The 17448-nt window shown below is 39.4% G+C and overlaps 1 long non-coding RNA gene across 1 annotated transcript in view; it reads left to right on the top strand.

The window, feature by feature from the left end:
* Positions 1-17448, top strand: part of LOC121468100 (uncharacterized) — a 42386-nt gene that overhangs the window by 13380 nt on the left and 11558 nt on the right. Inside the window, exons 2-3 of the long non-coding RNA XR_005978065.2 lie at positions 10026-10096; positions 13367-13944. This is a non-coding gene — a long non-coding RNA (uncharacterized lncRNA). The remainder of the gene's footprint in view (positions 1-10025; positions 10097-13366; positions 13945-17448) is intronic.

The raw sequence follows: 17448 nt of genomic DNA on the forward strand, positions 1-17448 counted from the left end.
CACAACAGTTTGTGTACCTGCAGTTAAAAGCCTTTTGCAGTATCCTTCAGCCGTTAAAACATGTGTGGTCCTGTTTCTTAGAATCTGTGTAAGCAGGGTACTCTGTATAGTCATATGACAGGAGGGAGGCTACAGAGCCATTTTAGTTCCCCTTCAACAGCCACAGAAGCTTTTAATTGCAGGCAATAGTCCACAGGGAGTACAATACTCCTTGTCTGTCCCTGTACTGAAGCAGGTGCTGTTTACCATTCTCACCTTCCCTTAGGAATTTTTCAAAAGGAAAATAGCAGCCTCCTTGAACCAAGCCTGTAGAAAATAGGTTGATGAGGATATGAGTATCCGATGCCATCTCTTGTCTCTTCTCTTATCAATTTGAAAGTAGTTTTAGATAAATCTAGGAAGTTACAGGTTTTGAGTATCTACAGCTGATTTCAGCAACTTCCCTGACTGCACTTCATGTCAGATCCTGAGCTGTGCCCATTGCCACAAAAGTAGCCTGATATAATTCTATGACACTTCATCTTTGATAGTTTTACTAATATTCTTTATAGTAAACTGCCTTCACTGCAGGGTAACAGGAGTTAAGAGCCTTACCTTCTCTGTGTATTCTGAATTCAAAAAACTGCTTTGATTCCATGGGGAATACAGGATTTTCTATCTTGCCAGATTTCTTTTCCCTTCTACAATCAATGAAAAATTCTTGACTGACTATCCTATAAATTCAATTTTTAAAGAAAAGTACAGACCTTCTATTCTATGTTTTACACAGCTGTTGGTATAATATTGGCTGTGTTTTATATTTGCGTGTCTGAGGGGCAGTTCAGCTGGTAGCAGTCTAGTTACTACTCTGTATGTAGAAAAAATGTATGTACATGCAGAATAAAAGGTTGAAAATACTCTTTAAAGGGAGAATGGTTGGTTTCCATTTCTCATTGAAAAAACAGCAGTCCTTTGTGGAGAAGCCTTTCTTACTAAGAAGTGTTAGAACAGTATTTAATAGGTCTTTTACAACACAAGTGTTTGGGAATTCAGAAACCCCCCACTGCCTGACTAAGCAGGCAAGGAGGCTCTCCCAATGACTGCCCCACTCAACTTACAAAGCAACTCCCTGATGATGGGGAAAAAATATGCTAAGAATAAATTCTAAACATTTCACTGAGGTTTCAGCTACGATTTATTTTTGTCCTTTGAAACAACCTTGTTTTTGAAACAAAACCTTTCTCTCTGGAAAACACATTTTCCCCTGAGAAACACCAAAGCAAAGCAGGTAAAGAATTTTAATAAATTATTGCATAGCAAGTGCTGTACCAGGCTAGACCAGATCTTCATCTCATCTTGTGTCCCATCATTGGCAAATATCAAAATCCAGTGCTCAGGGCAGGGCAGAGTGAGTGTGTTGAGAATCTGTCCCTGAAAGCTGTCCTGGGAGGAAGTGGCAGCACAGGGTGTTGTCAGTCAAGGCAGCTGGGTTTGTCATTAGCAGCTTCCAGTGACTTTTATTTAGAGAAGCTCAGTGCCTTTTACATTACTGTGGGAATGTAGCACCTATCTGCTGCTACTACTTGTACCCAGGAGCTTCCACACTCAGCTGCAGGTCACATGAAGATCCACATTCCTGTGGCACAGCATGTGATTAAAAAGACATAGAGCTCTTTTTCCTCTGCCCACATACCGGTGTCTTTCAGTGTCTACAGAGCCCTCTCAACAACACCCTGCCAGCTCGTCTCCAAGGTGAAACCTTCTCATTCCTTGGGCAGTGGCTGCCCTTCCTCTGGTCATCCCCTGCCTCTGATTTGGCTTCTCTAATTTCTGCCATATCCACGTTGACACATGGAAACAGAATTTGGCAGAATAACCAGCATGTGGAGACATCAGGAATTACACAGCATCACAGATATGCATTACACAGCATAAGCAGATATGTCCTAACCTCCTTCCTAGTAACTCTATTTTTAATACCATGCTAATTTACATTTTCTGGACTGCGTCTGGCTTTTTATGTTTTCAAAGACCTAATCCAAAACCACCATCTCCCTTCCAAGTGGATATAGCAATAGTGTCTTCAGTCCAGAAACTAAGGAACTAAACTGCCACTTCCCTATAAAAAGTTCAGATTTTTATCAATCCAGAATATGTCCATAAAGAAGGGGAGGCTTTGCTAAAAGAAAATCCCAAAAGCTTGTTCAGGAAGGAAACTTTCACAGACACTACACTAAACTATGAAGTTCATTGCACCTGATCTTTCACAGCATTTATTTCTATCCCAAGCAAAACTGTGCTTCTCCCAGCATCACTGAACAAACTGGGTTCCCTACACAGGACACAGCTTCTGCCTCTTCCGTCATTCCCCCAACTAGCACTGTGCCTGTCATGTTGTTAATTAGCCCATAGCATGATTAGTCAGGTCAGACATATTGTAAATTGAGTTCTAGAGATTTTTAAATCCTGATATTTGAGTTAACCTTTAATTAAAATATTTATAAGCAAAAAACATCCTCTCTGAGCACACTGCACCAGACAAGATGCTGAAAATTAATTGGCCTAATAAAAGTTAAGGACTACAAAACAGTGAGAATCAGAAAAAAGGACAGCAGACACTGTTTTAATGATAAGCTGCCCTAAGTTTACAGAGAGGAGACATCAACAGGAAAGCTGCAGTATCTCCACAAGTCAGTATTTTTTTTCTGTAAAAGGTGAAAACAGTAACTACTGTTCAGCCAATAGGTCAAGAGAAAACAAATATGTTTGAAAGGGTAAGTGAAAAGAGTAACATGGAACATTTCTAAAAATACTACTGATGTTAATAGAAACACATGAGCTAGCACTTTAGCAACAGAGAGAAGACTCAGCAGCTTCTGTTTTTTTCTAACCCCACCTTCCTTTGTGGTGCTCAGTATTGATCTGAGGCATTTGTAAGGCTTTACCATTTCATTTCTTTCCACATAAATCAACAAATTTTAGCAAAATCCTTCATGCACTTTTAAGAGTTCCTGGCATATCTGCATTTTTGTGTAAAAATAGCAAGCATGGGTATTTTTAAAATTTTAGTTATTTCAGTTCCTGTAATGAGCAGCATTTTTAGTTCCTAGGCAGTTTTGTTGTTGTTTGAGAAATAAAAAGGAAATTTTCAAATACTAATCTGCCATTTAGAGTCTGTGTCTTGCTCAAGAGAAAACACTGCCTATTACCTTGGACATATATGCTTTGAAAAATTTTTGCGTATCTCTAAACCCCAGCAAGAGATGAAAATACAGTTCAGGTTGTGACTGGTTGATTTATTTGATCTTTTCTGTAAAGGAGGTGCCATGGACCAGAGGACAAGCATTGGCCTTGTGCTTGTTCCAGACTTTCATGTAGGTTTTTAAAGGCTGAGTATACTATGGGCCTGAACCTTCTTGGCCTGGCGGAGTTGGCCCTCACCATTTCACTGACTTGGCTGATATTCTGTCTTTGACTGAAGCTTGTAGCTCTATTTTGCTCAAAAGACTCAGGCCAGATACACAGACAAACGATATGGGCAAAAGAGCCGAGCATGCGACTCATCAGTGGTTATCCATCATCCAGCTGCACATTCTTACTGCTTGCTCTAAGAGCAAGGTGGCTTACAACTACCACAGGCAAGCCATTACATGTGCCTGTGATGGTTAGAATCTCTCTAAGGTTTGTATTCATTTCTCAATGCATCTATTTATAGGTGAAAAATAATCTCTGTATTTTTAGAGACACATTTGCTGGACCCTTTTAGTGACAGCAGCCAGAGCGAAAATAGCCATCCACTTGCAAAGCAAGGGAGTTTAGTCCATACTCTTCAGCCAAGACGGTGGTTTTTTGCACATATTGAAATTCCATCTTAAGAGCACAGACTATGCAGAAAAAGCAGGTGTCTCATTGCAATGACACCCCTGTAACTGCTGTGCAGACTCCTGCCATGAAGGCAGAGATACATAAGAAGTGTAACCAAAAGCCAAAGAGAAAATTATGTAGTGGGTAGAGAATAACTTTGGGTAAAAACAAGGTTAAAGCTAAGGTGTCCTTGTGTCACATCTGGTTGCTTTTACTTAGGAACAAATTGCAGTAAATTTTGTAGAAAAAGCCTGATGCTGTGAACACACATGTATCAATCTGTGAAAGGCAATAGGATGACTTTTCTGAGAAAGGTGTGAAGTCTAACCATCAGTCTAGAATTTTCTTTCTTTCAGAGCTAATAATAAGGAGAACAAAGACAAGAGAACATCTTTTTACAGAGATAAAGCATGGGGAAAAGGAATTCTTTCTTTCTTCAGGAATTTCCTTTGAAACATGACATTTGTGATGACATGTTACATGTTTAAATGCATGTGGAGTTGAAAAACACACATGTGTTATATATGAAAAATGTATAGATATTAGTCATGATGGGGTATTGTTACCTTCCCTTGCAAGGTACCTGCTACTTCTCGATGAAGTCCTAGAGAAAATGTATTGGATTTTAATTTATTCCTACTAGAAAGGATAAAAGGCACTAGGTAACCCAGATTTAGTTTGAAAACTTTGTGTTTATTTAAAATTATCTTAAAAAAGAGTATGATAAAGAAGATAAAAGCTAAAAACTCTAGAAAACAAGGAGGGCAACAAACAACAGCATCAGTTTGGGAGGTAACTGAAAAGCATTATCAAAAAGAGAATCTAAAGAAGATTAGAGGTTCTTAACTGATAATAAAAACTTTAGGAGGCTGTACAGTGACAATCTTAAAGGAAAGTTAGACCCAAACACTTCTCTGAAGGGGTGCTTTTTACTTCCTATCTCTTTGCCACTAGCTTCTTCTCCTCTCTCTTATCACTGCTTTGCTAATGAGAGACCATCTCCCATCATTTTGTTCCTGTCACTGTCTCTGACTGCTATCTGGTATGCCATATATTTAATGTAATTTAATTAATCCTCTTTAACTGCAGAAACTGAAATACTGCCCACTGGTGATTATTCCCATTTTCCCTCTCTCTACACTGTAAACTTAGCTAACAAGTTTTCACAGAGGACTCTTCCATGGAAAGAAAACCCATAAAAATTACATAAGTAAATTAGCGAGCCAGCAGATTTAGAGATTCACATGTGGATAACCACCATGGTTTGTTTATATTAAAGGGGTTCATGCTGGTGGGAGCTGCAAAAGCTGATTGACAGAAGTAAGAGTGATTTTTAGCAGTCGAGGTGCAGGCATTAGATGGTCTGTAATTTTGAGGTTGCTCTGAAAGGTGAGATGATTGATCGATAAACAGACAGATATAAATAGACATGTAGATCCTCTCTCTGTGCTCATATTTATCATATTTCCACCTGCGGCTTGGTGTGATCTTGCTTCATCACTTTCCCTGTAGATTAATTTCTGTATCTCAGAAATCTTGTGTAAACCGATCTGTGAGAAGTTAGAGACACACTTCTCCACTATTTCATAAGGTCCTTTTTCCTTACTGTCTTCTTCCCTAGTGCACAGCACAAGATTCATTCCTGCTTCAGAAACTTGTGTCACAGTCTGGTGAACTCTCAGACTGAATTTGGCCACTGAGACATCTAGCTGCAGATATGTCACTGCTCTGAAGGAAAATTACACCTATGCCGTACCATGATTTGTCTTCAGGTGCATTCAGAGTGTTAAAATCCAGCTCCACAACTATGACAGCTTTGCTGTGCACCTCCTGCACTGAGGATGGTAGAAAACGTTTGTGAATTTAAGTAGAAAATAAGTAAATTTAATTTTTAAGTAAGAAAGTGAAATACCTTGTACATGTAAGGTCTAAAGTGGCATAGTGGCTCATATGTTCATACAGAGAATCGCAGAAGTGTTGGATAGGATGGCACCCTGGAGATCTTTCCTCTGATACACAGCCTGAGGCAGGACTTTCTCCGTATCTCTGACAGGTTGGTGGGGCTTTGCCTAGCCAAGCCTTTAAAGACTGTAAGGTTGGAGACCCCTCTGTGAAGTGCTACATCCTCTCCTAGGAGAAGGATGCCCATCCTGAGTTTGCAAGCTGCAACACTGAGCCTCACCTCACTGGTTGCTGTATGGCCTTGGCAGTCACCCTTTGCACACTGCAGCCAATTCTTAGACTGTACTGCTGACTCCTCTTTGCAGACTCATCTCCTTCCATCTTTCCATGTGCCTTAGGACTTGAAGTCTCATCTAGACCCTCAGAGGTACCTCTTGTTCTCCTTTCACAGCACCCTGAGTGCACCCTCACCCACAGCTTTATAAACAGTGTTCATACCTCCCCATAGTGCTATGGCTGTGATATCTAGTATGTGATGTGCCTTCATTATGTAACGCGCACTGTAGAGGACGGTAGGAAAAATCTGAGAGACTGGAATTTATTTAGCACAATTATGAGTTATTTTCATACAAGCCGTACTTGCTGACAGGAATGTTTTCGCTGCTGTTACTTTCTTCCTAAAGTTCATCAGACACAGGAAAAGCACGAAAAGTTTTTTTTGCAGAAGTGATTGGGAGTTTTCTAAAACTTGTTAGGAACATAGATAAAACCATTCACAGCCATCGTTCTCTTGTATTTTTAAATCAGAATGGGACATGTCTTGACATGACTTCTAAAAACCAAAATTCTTTAGCTAGGTAGTACTCAGGGGAGTCCATATTTCATGGGCATGGGAATTCCAAGAGCTACAGCTGAAGCAAAGTTATTATCTTTGGTTGGTTTTGAAAATTTGGGATGAGAACGTATTGATAAAATTTTTCTAGTGACTGATCCCTAACTGATTAATTACTTCAGTTCCAAAAACTGGGAGCTTTGGAGAAAAATAGAGGGATCTTGGAAAGTACTGTTTGAAATGCATAGTTAGAGGGCTGCTGAAGGTGTAGGAGGCTGTTCTCAAATGCAGAACTAGGCTATTGCATGCATTGGACACGCTTACAACTTTGTGAAATCTCAGCACCTTTCCAACTAATATTGCACATCATGGTGCTTCTTTATCTTCAACAAAAGCTTATGAAGATTTCTAAAACAATTGTGCAATTCCTGTACATTGCTCATTAACCTTCATGTTTGCTTGGCAGAAGTAGCAACCCTGACTGAAGTAGAGGTGCTGGTCAAATGAAAGGTAATCACAATACTTGTGTTTATGGAAAACTTGAGCACCAGCAGCAAGATACAAACCCTTGATAGTAGTTTTCAGGCATGAATTCAAGCTAGGTGTTACAGACTGCACACATGGTCCCAGTGGAGAAAAACCTTCCATAAAAATCTGTTCCTCAAGACAGTAAAAAAAAAAAAAAAAATCTGTTAATTCCCCATTCCAGCAGAATGTGAATATCATGTCAGCTTCCTGGACCTGCATGCCAGATGTGAGCATGTCACAACTGCTCTGTATCCTGTTTGATGTTGCCTGTCAGAAATGAAAACCTGTCAAGTCCTCCTTTGGGCAGGTATGTGTGAGTGTGTGCAGCGTGTGCATGCACACATATGGAAACTTTTGCTGGACACATGCACACATTGAGTTTTAAGTCTACCAGAAATGTTTCCAGGGCAGAAAGAAAGCAAGCCATTTTCACTTGAAACACTTGCCTTCATGTGTTATTGAATTAAATGTAATTTTGTGAATGTTTCATGGTCAGAATCTCATATCAGTGGTTTTCTTTCCCCCAGATATGTTAGTAAGATTCCACATAGTACAGAAAATGATTTTGCAACACTTAAACAGTCTGTTGAGATGATTTTTCCTGTTGACTTCAGTTAAATTTAGATTGCAATTTCCTTTCTAGAAGATGAATTTACCTTTGTCATTGAGAATGAATTTGGGCTTATCAATGCTTCTATACATCAGGGCTCCAACACCTTTGAAGAGGCTACAACAAGTTCCCTAAATTCAGTGCTTATTGAATAAGTGCATTTGTTCCTAAGGAAAGGACACTGAAAGAAAAAAAAATGAAAGAAAAGAAAATAGGGCAGCAATGTGGAAAGGATATCCACAAGTCATGGCCAGGTCTCAGGAATTTACACTGTTACCTGCTGTGGGAAATTAAAAACATGGGATGGCAGCATGTGCTTGCCTCTCTGTAGCCACACTTACAAATGTGTAAAAGTGATTTGCTTGCAAGAAGTGCATGATTAAAGTAGAATATCCCAGGGCTTTTAAAAATAATTTTAGGCTGGGATTTTCATGGATCAAGAGAAATAGACAAGTGCACTCTAGATTTTGTAATTCTGGTAGGGTAAATTTAAAAACAAAAGAAAGAAATTACAACATTTTTGCTTTTGTGAAAAGATCATTCAATATAGCCGCACATTAGTTGTGTGAAACGTTCATACTAAATTCACAATATTTTAAGGTTAGAAGATGCGACTTGCTAGTGCAAAATACATTGCTAATCAGTTTGTCCTTGGCATAATTCATGTATCAGTTGTGGATGCTATACCACACAGGTAACCTCTCAGAAATCATGGCTTTACTAATCTATGTGTATAATTACAGCCTTTGTCTCCTCTGACAGGCATTATGTTGTCAGGCCAGGCAGCAGCTTGCTGATGAACTCATAAAAGAGCAACAATATGTAGTCTCAGACAGCTATAAGATCCAGCCCCACCATGGATTGCCAAGATTATTTAATAGACTGTTAAACACATTTTAAATTCTAGCTACAATTGTGATTTAAAATTTATTTTACAAATATGTTTTTGTTACTAGTCTTTCAACTAAAAACTTCAATTTTTTTTCATCAAGGAAAGAACCAGCACTTCCATCTAGAGTTCCTGGAGAAGGGTGTACCAAGGAGCACACCCTGTGTACTCTGCCTCCATCAGGGCAGTGAAGCTACATGATACCCAAAATACTGTCAGGAAATGGAGGGGCTGGGCCCTGAGACCTGGTCGGGAGCAAAGGACTGGAGGCAGAATACCTGAAAGTGCTGACTTTTCAGTAGGATTTCCCCCAGGCAATCATCCACCTTACTGGGAGCAAATAGCTAAGAGACATGCTTAAAGTCCAGGCAAGAACTGAAATATCACACCTGGTTCTAATTTCTTCATAAAGAATAAAATATACTCTCTGGTCTAAACTAAACATACACATAAATATACCAGTAAAAGCAGATGGTTAAAGTGGGTGTAATCTCCTTAATACAAATGAGAGCTACCATTCTCTGTGCAAAGCCAAACATCCCTGCCATGCTGCAGTTATGTAAGGTTTACCTCATGGTTGGTGGGGGATGAGGGGGAGAGCATGATAGCAGGACAGCTATCCATGAAAAAAATGAAACATTTTAACTGTGTCAAATAGATCATAGCCCAATACTACAGAATGGAGTATGCCAAACTAGCTATCAGAATAGTACAAAAGTCAGAGAAACAGTACTATACTTCACAATGACACAGAGGTCATGAAGCTCATTTGCTTTAAATAATAAGATGTATTTCTGAATAACACCCTTTTAGCTGCCCACTGTGCCTATGCTGACTCAGATCAGTGATCATGAACCTATTTTCCCAGGAGGTAACTTTTCAGTAAGTCACTTCTGTGTGAAATGTCACTTGTAAATGAGGAAGGAAATCTATTTAGCCATACATTTGATGGGAGATAAATTGCTGGGGGTGTTATTTTTGTAGTTGCTCTCTCTACACAGCCCAGGTAGGAGACAAAGCAGGACATATCTCTTATAGACTCAGTGCAATAAAGTGTAAATAATTAAAAGCTTTTTGGTATTATCCTGCCTTCTTTTAAAACATGTCTTCAATAATTCAATTTTTTTTTCTTGGAAGTGTTTTGTTACACATCTTCAGTAACTTCCACAGTTTTCTTGGTTAACTTTGGGATAGCATGATTTACTCTATACATGCATGTTCATTGCTGTGTTACTGTTTGTATGCTGGGGGAATTTTAATTTTCGTCTCCCATACTCATAATTTTCCACATCACATGTGAATCATCACATCTTCTGCCTCTATTAGCCACTGTTAGCAACAGTAGGTAACACAATCACGGTGTTCACTCTTTTAAGTAGGATTAAGACTCAAGGCCTGCAGTTTCTTCCTTCTTTTTACAGTGTGTCCTTGCTGTCCCTGGAGAATTCAGCCTGTCCCTCTGGGTGCCACAGAGCGCTTCTCTGATTCTCAGGTGATGTATCATATAGTCAACATCTTTCATGGGACCAGACTACCCCAATTATTACCCTCATGACCTATTAAAAACAAAACAAAATCAAAAAACTATACGACACCACCCAACACCCGGTCCCTTGCCCTCCCCGAACTTTGAAATGGTTTATTGTTCTTGTAAAATGTTATCACTTTTTAAACTTAAAAATTTTGAGGGAGATCTTTTCTAGGCTAGAAAACTCATTTTTGGCTAAAAATGTCTCATGTATGGTCTGTAGAAATACGTATTTCCTTCATTCATCTTTATGGCTTGATTTGTATGCCCGTTTCTGCTCTTATTTTGGTCACAAAATCTACTGCTTAAACAAATAATAGTGGGCTCAATCCCTGAAAGTTTCATTTGAAACACTTTTATTTTTAGGCTATTTTTACTATATTTTTCATGCCCATTAATTGATTCAGTTTTGTGCTTCTTTGGATAGAAATGTTTTGTTGCTTTAGTACTTCAGAATGAGTTTCTTTTGCTGAAGCTTTCTTAATCTTAAAAGACAGTTTCCAAAAAAACATGAAGGAATAATACTGAAGAGGGTAATTGTGGAGACAGAAGATAGGAGATTCAGAGTAAAAATGGTTTCAAAATAAAATCTTCAAACCATTGAAGGAAATTGATTGCTTCTCACACTTTGTAATTAGCACTTCACTAACCTTTGGGAAAAAGAGACCCAGAGCAAGGCAAGATTCATATTCCAAAGACAGAAATAGGAAACATTCATGATTTTCCTATAATGTCTCATTTACATTTTTGCTGTATTTCATAATGTGCCTTGGATATTTCTGTTATAGTTTGCCGTTGCAATCATTTTGTCATATTATATTTGGTAATAATTTCTAATAATATAAATAGTATATTATATTTATCTACCTAGATCTGTCTGTGTGTTTATATTGATGTGCATTATTTATATATACATATATAAATAATATACTATTTATATATGTATAAATATATACATATATTTATATATGTATATATTTATACATATATAAATAGTATATAAATATACTATTTATATTATTAGAAATTATTACCAAATATAATATGACAAAATGATTGCAACGGCAAACTATAACAGAGATCCTGCTTGCACAGGTATTTTACATGTCTAAACACAATTCTGAAGTCTGGCACATGAGATGCAAAATGCATGGTTTGTTAAGTAAGTACATATTAAGATGACTGACTAAAAAGATTCTACCAATTCTTACAAACATACATAGTACATATGTTTCTGACATCTATATTTTCTCTGATTTGTCACATTTGTCCAAACTAATCAACTGAGACAGACGGCAATATCTTTCTCCATTATCTTTATGGAGCCAAAAGGATTGATATTTCAGTATTTATCCGGTAAACTGGTATGTTTAATATATACTTAATTGAATACATACCTATTTATGACCAGAGCAGGAAATCCACTCACCTTTGCTAAATTTCTTCTGGACTGACACTTTATTTACTAAACTCAGACTGAAATGCACAATTAGTTTTCAGTAAGATCTCCCTGACTGTGAATTTTAAAACACTTTGAAGTGTACACTTTGGTAGTGTTAGCTGATGTGCCTGTACCAATGGGTATATGTTATTCAGCACACACAGGTATTTCTGTATGGCTGAACATATTCATGAAATGTGCCAGCCAAAACACTACATATATGATCATTGCTCACTGAGGGCATCATTCACGTAGACTTGACTTTCTTTCCTTAACCTGGCATATTTTCTAGGTCTGAGGTGGCTCCTGCTAGGTGTCTGATATGCTTACTGTTTCTATAAACTAATAATAGTAACATCACTAAGTAAAATGCTTCCTGGCATATATTAGTACAAAAGATTGAGCAAGACAAAGCAGTAATGGTGAAATGAAGAGGGTGAAGAAAATCTATGTATATATAACATCAAAATGGGGTCAGACACTCCAAAAACTTAGTACAAAGGCTTCACCCTGGATCCAAAGGAACATGTTCACACATCATATAGTCCTGTACAGAGCCAAGATGAAATGCAAAACAATTTTGAAATTGTCTATTTTTTGCATTTACTGTCTAAAAAATCTGTATTTGTCTTACATAGTGAACCTCAATAAAAATGTAAGCAACACCCACACCAGATGGAATCAGGTCATTTACCCTCTTTCTTTAAGTGGCACATGGTAAAGGGAGAGCAGTGATCGATTCTGCTTTTGTGTGGCCAATTATATTGGCTAATAACATATCACAAGCAAGAAGGATTGCACTCAGTCTCACCTGCTGAGCATCCAGAACAAAGCAGGTAATTTTGAAGAAAATGTCAGCAAGAGGAGAGAGGGAAAGAAAGCAATTGTGCTAGCAATCCACTTCACTACCCAGAAGACTGAGGTCCTTTGGGGCTACATGGCAGTGTTGGCTTTTAATTGATGCCATTTTGGAAAAGATCACCAGGCTATGCCATTACTGGTCCAAGTTTCTCTGCACTGTTGATAAACAGACCGATTTTTGGCATCAGGTCTTCAGGCTTGGTGAGGAAGGTGTTAACTTCACGGATATAGTTAGCAGTCAGCATGCTTTAGGTATGCTTCAGAAGTAGTCTTCCACACTGAACAGAAATGTTTCCACAAAAAATTTCTTCCCAGTGTGATGGGAAAGGGCCCCACAGGAAGCCTCCCTCTTAAGGTAAGCACCCCGCATACAGCAGATACCCAAACTCAACATCAGGTATTTCCCATTACATGTTCATGTGAAGTTTGTATATGAATGAAACCTACAGGGTTTATAAGAAATTATTAAATGTACAAATGGGACTTCTACCATCAGATCATAGTGCTAGGAAAGGCCAGGGAGAAATAAAAGCTGTACACACAGCAATAGATGTATTCACTAATCAAATATAAAGACATGAAGCAGAAATGCCTGTCCCAGCATCCAGACAGCATAACCAGTGAGAAGGAAGATAGGAATGTGAAATGCCATTTTGAGTGAAGGGAGCTTGTTTGGAAGCAACTCTGGATGAATGATGTTGGGTTACCCTTGCCCGCCCTCCCTCTAGATATGCCAATTCCCTGGACTTCCTCTGGCAGGGAGTCACCTTTTATCACCTTGGGTAAATAAGCTGGTGGGAAAGATCCTTCTTGATAAGAACGGAACTACAGGTTTTCTGGTTTCATACCTTTTTTCTGTTGTTGCCAGCATGATATTTGACTGTTTTTGCTAAAAAATAGCTTACTTAATATTTTCTTTCGTTTGATTCCAGGAAACTGAATATAGACTGCTCCTCACTCAGAAGGTGTCAAACATGTCAGAAAGAGGTGGATGACTTGTGAAGTGCTGTGCACTCTCTTCAGATTAGGGTGATTTAGCAATGCTAAGGGCAGTTGTCTACTGACCTGAAAGGCATCGAACACCAAGACTGTAAGGAGATCTTCAGGTCTGCCAATACCTGCAAACTCATCACTGTTGTCTAACAGAAATAAAACTTGTTTTTACATTGCTAAGGGTCTCTAGGCTTTAAAAGCAAAACCAAGGATTTTGCTTGCACATCATGCAGCTCAGAATGAAAATACAAAAATACCAACCCCCAAACTAACCAAGAACACACAAACAGCCGAAGATATACTGTTCATTGTACTTATAAAGGATATGTTTGATAAACAGTTTCCACATGTAGAATCCAAATTACAGTCAAGACTGCAGATGTGGCAAAACAGGACACTTGTCTTCGCTGGGTGCTCCCCAGAGGATCTGGATGTGTACTGTGGAAAGCTGCACTTGTCCTCTCCTTCCAGATGACTTCCAATGTGACCTTGGGCAAGTAACTCGTCCGTGCCTCAGGTAGTTTGCCATAAAATTGTGCTCTCATTCTGCATCTTTGACTGGCCTTGTTTATTTACACAGTATACTAGTCAGAATAGATGCTGTTACTCACTCTGTGTTTGTACAACAGATAGCAAACAGAGACCCTGACCTTAGCAGGAGCTCACAGGTGACCCACCGTGTTGTGAGAGATGTCAGGATGTCAGAAACAAAAATAATGCTAATCTTTCTCTTGTCTCAGCCTCTATGTTAAAGAATTTGAAACAGTATACAAAACAGTTCAACAAGACTTTGGATATGCACGGATGACATGTTTTTCTCTATGACTTTCTAAATTTATGTCTAACATGGAGAATGGAAGACAGTGGACTTGGCTTCTCCAGCATATGGGTATTTGTTACACTCAATTCTTCTGCTTCAACAGCAGATTCATTTTGGCATGATTCCTCAATTACATGACTTGTCTCAGTTCAAAGAGATATAAATCACTAGTACTTCAGGTGCCTGTGCTAAATTTAGAGAGGATATTCAATAATTAAATTCAATAATGTAGTGTCGTTTTCTTGTCAAAGGCAGAAAAAAAATCCCCAAGTAGAACAGAATACTGCCAAGCTTGTGTTTGTTAATTCACCTAAGGATGGAGGCAGTGAGTGGCTTCTGGCAGAGGACATCAGTGGGATCGCTGGTGCCAAAGCAGTTTGCAGCTCCAGAGAAACAAGTCCCACCACTACATAAGGAATGCTTACATGTAAACACACATAAATCGCTTAATTTTGGAACTTTTATTAAAGTGGCCACAGCACTGTGTTTCTTAGCATAGATAGCAAAATCCTTTCTCAATTGCAGAGTCTGCAGAGTCCTGCAGAGAGCATGAGCATGTCCCTAGCTAAGTGCTGTTCCCCTTTTCTGTAAGAGATGCTTAATCTCACCAGGCCAGAGTATGCTTTGCTCTCTAGACTAACATTTGCCCCCACACCTCTGAGAGCATGAAACAAACCTTGAGATGCATCCACTCTTGTTTCTTCTATAAATTCTAGCAATTCTTTTTCCTAAGGGTAATTTTTTCAATACTTGTAAATTTACCCTTTATTAAGGGTAAATTCTTATTACTAGAAGGAGTTGTTCCTTCAGAGCATCCCTAGGTCAGTCTCAAAGTTACAACAGGCCATGCCAGACTCATCAAGGAAGGCAAAGCTTTTAACTTTCCTCTGTATCAAAATAGTGGTACCCTGCCCTGTAGCAGGGCCACACAGCAGAAGCAGGGAGAGACACAGGGGTGCTCAGGAACCAGCTTTGCACTAAGGGAAATAAGGATTAACTTTGCCCGCCTGCCATAGAAGCAGCAAGGAAATGCTGGAAAGGCTGTAAAGCAAAGAACAAGAGGAGGTGGGCCCGATCTCGTCAATATAAACAATAGCTTTAGAAATGTATTTGAAACAGTATAACTAGGTTCACTGCAGTGGGTAGTTGAAATGTCCATGTTGTAGGTTTTGTGACATGCAACCTCATACATGCAAAGCAGATCAGTTGGAGATGCTGAGGATTTTCACCAGAGATCATCTGCCAGTGGTGTTTACCATGCACTTTCTGCAGTCTGCTGTTCCTTCTCTCTCTGATCTGCAGTAGAGAGTTGAGCTTTGCTGTTATGATGAAAATTCCTCTCCCTTTTGGGATAATGATCAAAACCCCACCCAAATTTACCAGATACATCCACCCATCCCATGCAGACCAGCTCTGTGCAGAAAACATGTTTGCTCTGTTTGTGAATGAAACCAGGCAGAGGCAGGGAAGACAGGATGAAACCCATTCCTCTCTTCTGGCACGGTGCCCTCCTTCCATTGCTCTGCTGTCCCTGAAGCTGACAGGAGAACTCCACTGGAGCTCCTGCTCCTACTGTGGGCTTATCTTGCCTCAGGGAAACCACTTCTCCCTGAGCCAAGCACCGTGCTCTTTAGCACAGCCATCCTTTCACGGGAGCCAGTCAGTGCGCAGCCTGCTCTATGCCCATGACCATACCTCTCCGCCCAGATGCTCAGCCTCGCTTAGCTTTTGCTTCACTGGACTTTGAATATTGTAATACCAGGCTTCCCAGCAACATCTGGATGTGCAATGTTTGCTACCAGCTGTACTTTATACAGTGTGATGACGTGAAGAAGAGATTTTAAAATCACTGAGGTCTGTCCTGGAGGGCAAACTTCACCTTTACAAGTGGCCACTTACAGAGCAGGATCCCATGTCAAAGAAAAATCATAGAATGTTATTTTTCAAAAAAAATTCATGGGAACAAAAATACAAGGGAAACACAGAAATACTAAAGCATGTCACTGTGGGTTCAACTCCTGCCGACATAAGACATCAAGAATATCAGGAGGAAACCCCAGGAAAGGCAGTGCAGGCAGCAGGGCTGCAGACAGCCTTGCTAGGGGTCATAGGCTGCCCCCACCCCTGTTATTTTTCCCCACAGGCATCTGACTCCTTTGGCAGCAAGAGGAGGAAGCAGCCCCAGGCCCAGGCAGGCATCCAGGGAGCCCTGTCTGTTTGCAGCCAGAGGCAAAGGCTCATGCAATTATTGTGTGAAGCTGAAAGACAGTTATTCTGCTGTCTTCATTTTTAAAGACAAGGAAAGCATGGGTCTACAAGCTGAACACTGCTGTACCATGTTGACAGCATTTCTTGTCGATGACCTCAGTATTTGCTCATTCTGACATCACTGTCAGGAGCAATATAATTCAGGCTGGTGTCCTGTGAAATGCTCCCTGGGCAGATTTACAAGAGAATAAGGGCATGTGCCCTTCTGGACAGCAAGCCATTATGTTCTTACCTTTCAAAATGAGACTGTGAATAGTGATGAGGGAAGTTTGGAACATTCCCTCTCATCCACTGCTGATCATTTCCATTGCATTTAGAAATGAGGCCTTAAACCCTGAGGCCTTCACAACATTTTCAGCAGACTTTTGAGGAAGAAAAGTATATTCTTTTGAGGAAGAAAAATATATTCTAGTATAGAGGTATTCAAAGAATTTCAGAGCAATATCCATCTTCTGCAGAATTAAAAGTTCTATGTTTATCATAACATTTTTCTGTGCAAAAGATATATTGGTTGAAAAAGAAGGCAGAAATTGCTTCATAAAAGTCAATAATTGTTGTTTTTTTTTCTGAAATGAAAGGTTTGGCCTGAACTCTGGATCTCCCTTTAAATCCCAGGAATATCTTTGTTGTCTTACATAAGTCCCTTCTCCTCAGAGAAATTTTCATCCTTGTATGATTGAAAGTAATATTATCTAAGAAATGAGCTCATGAGAAGCCAGACTGAACTGATCCGTACAGTACAACAAACATATTGCCTGTACATGAGTGCTAATTAGCATATCAGCATACATGCTATTCCTAGGAACTGCCCCTCTTTTTGTTATCAAGCACTGAACCCAGTTCAGTACTGTACCTGTGCTTCAGACAACGTGAGATCATGAATTGGATTTTGATGACATTCAACTGAAAAATCAGGCAGTCTAGGTCCTGAGG

This window comes from Taeniopygia guttata, chromosome Z (assembly GCF_048771995.1).
Source record: "Taeniopygia guttata chromosome Z, bTaeGut7.mat, whole genome shotgun sequence".
NCBI classification, from domain to species: Eukaryota; Metazoa; Chordata; class Aves; order Passeriformes; family Estrildidae; genus Taeniopygia; species Taeniopygia guttata.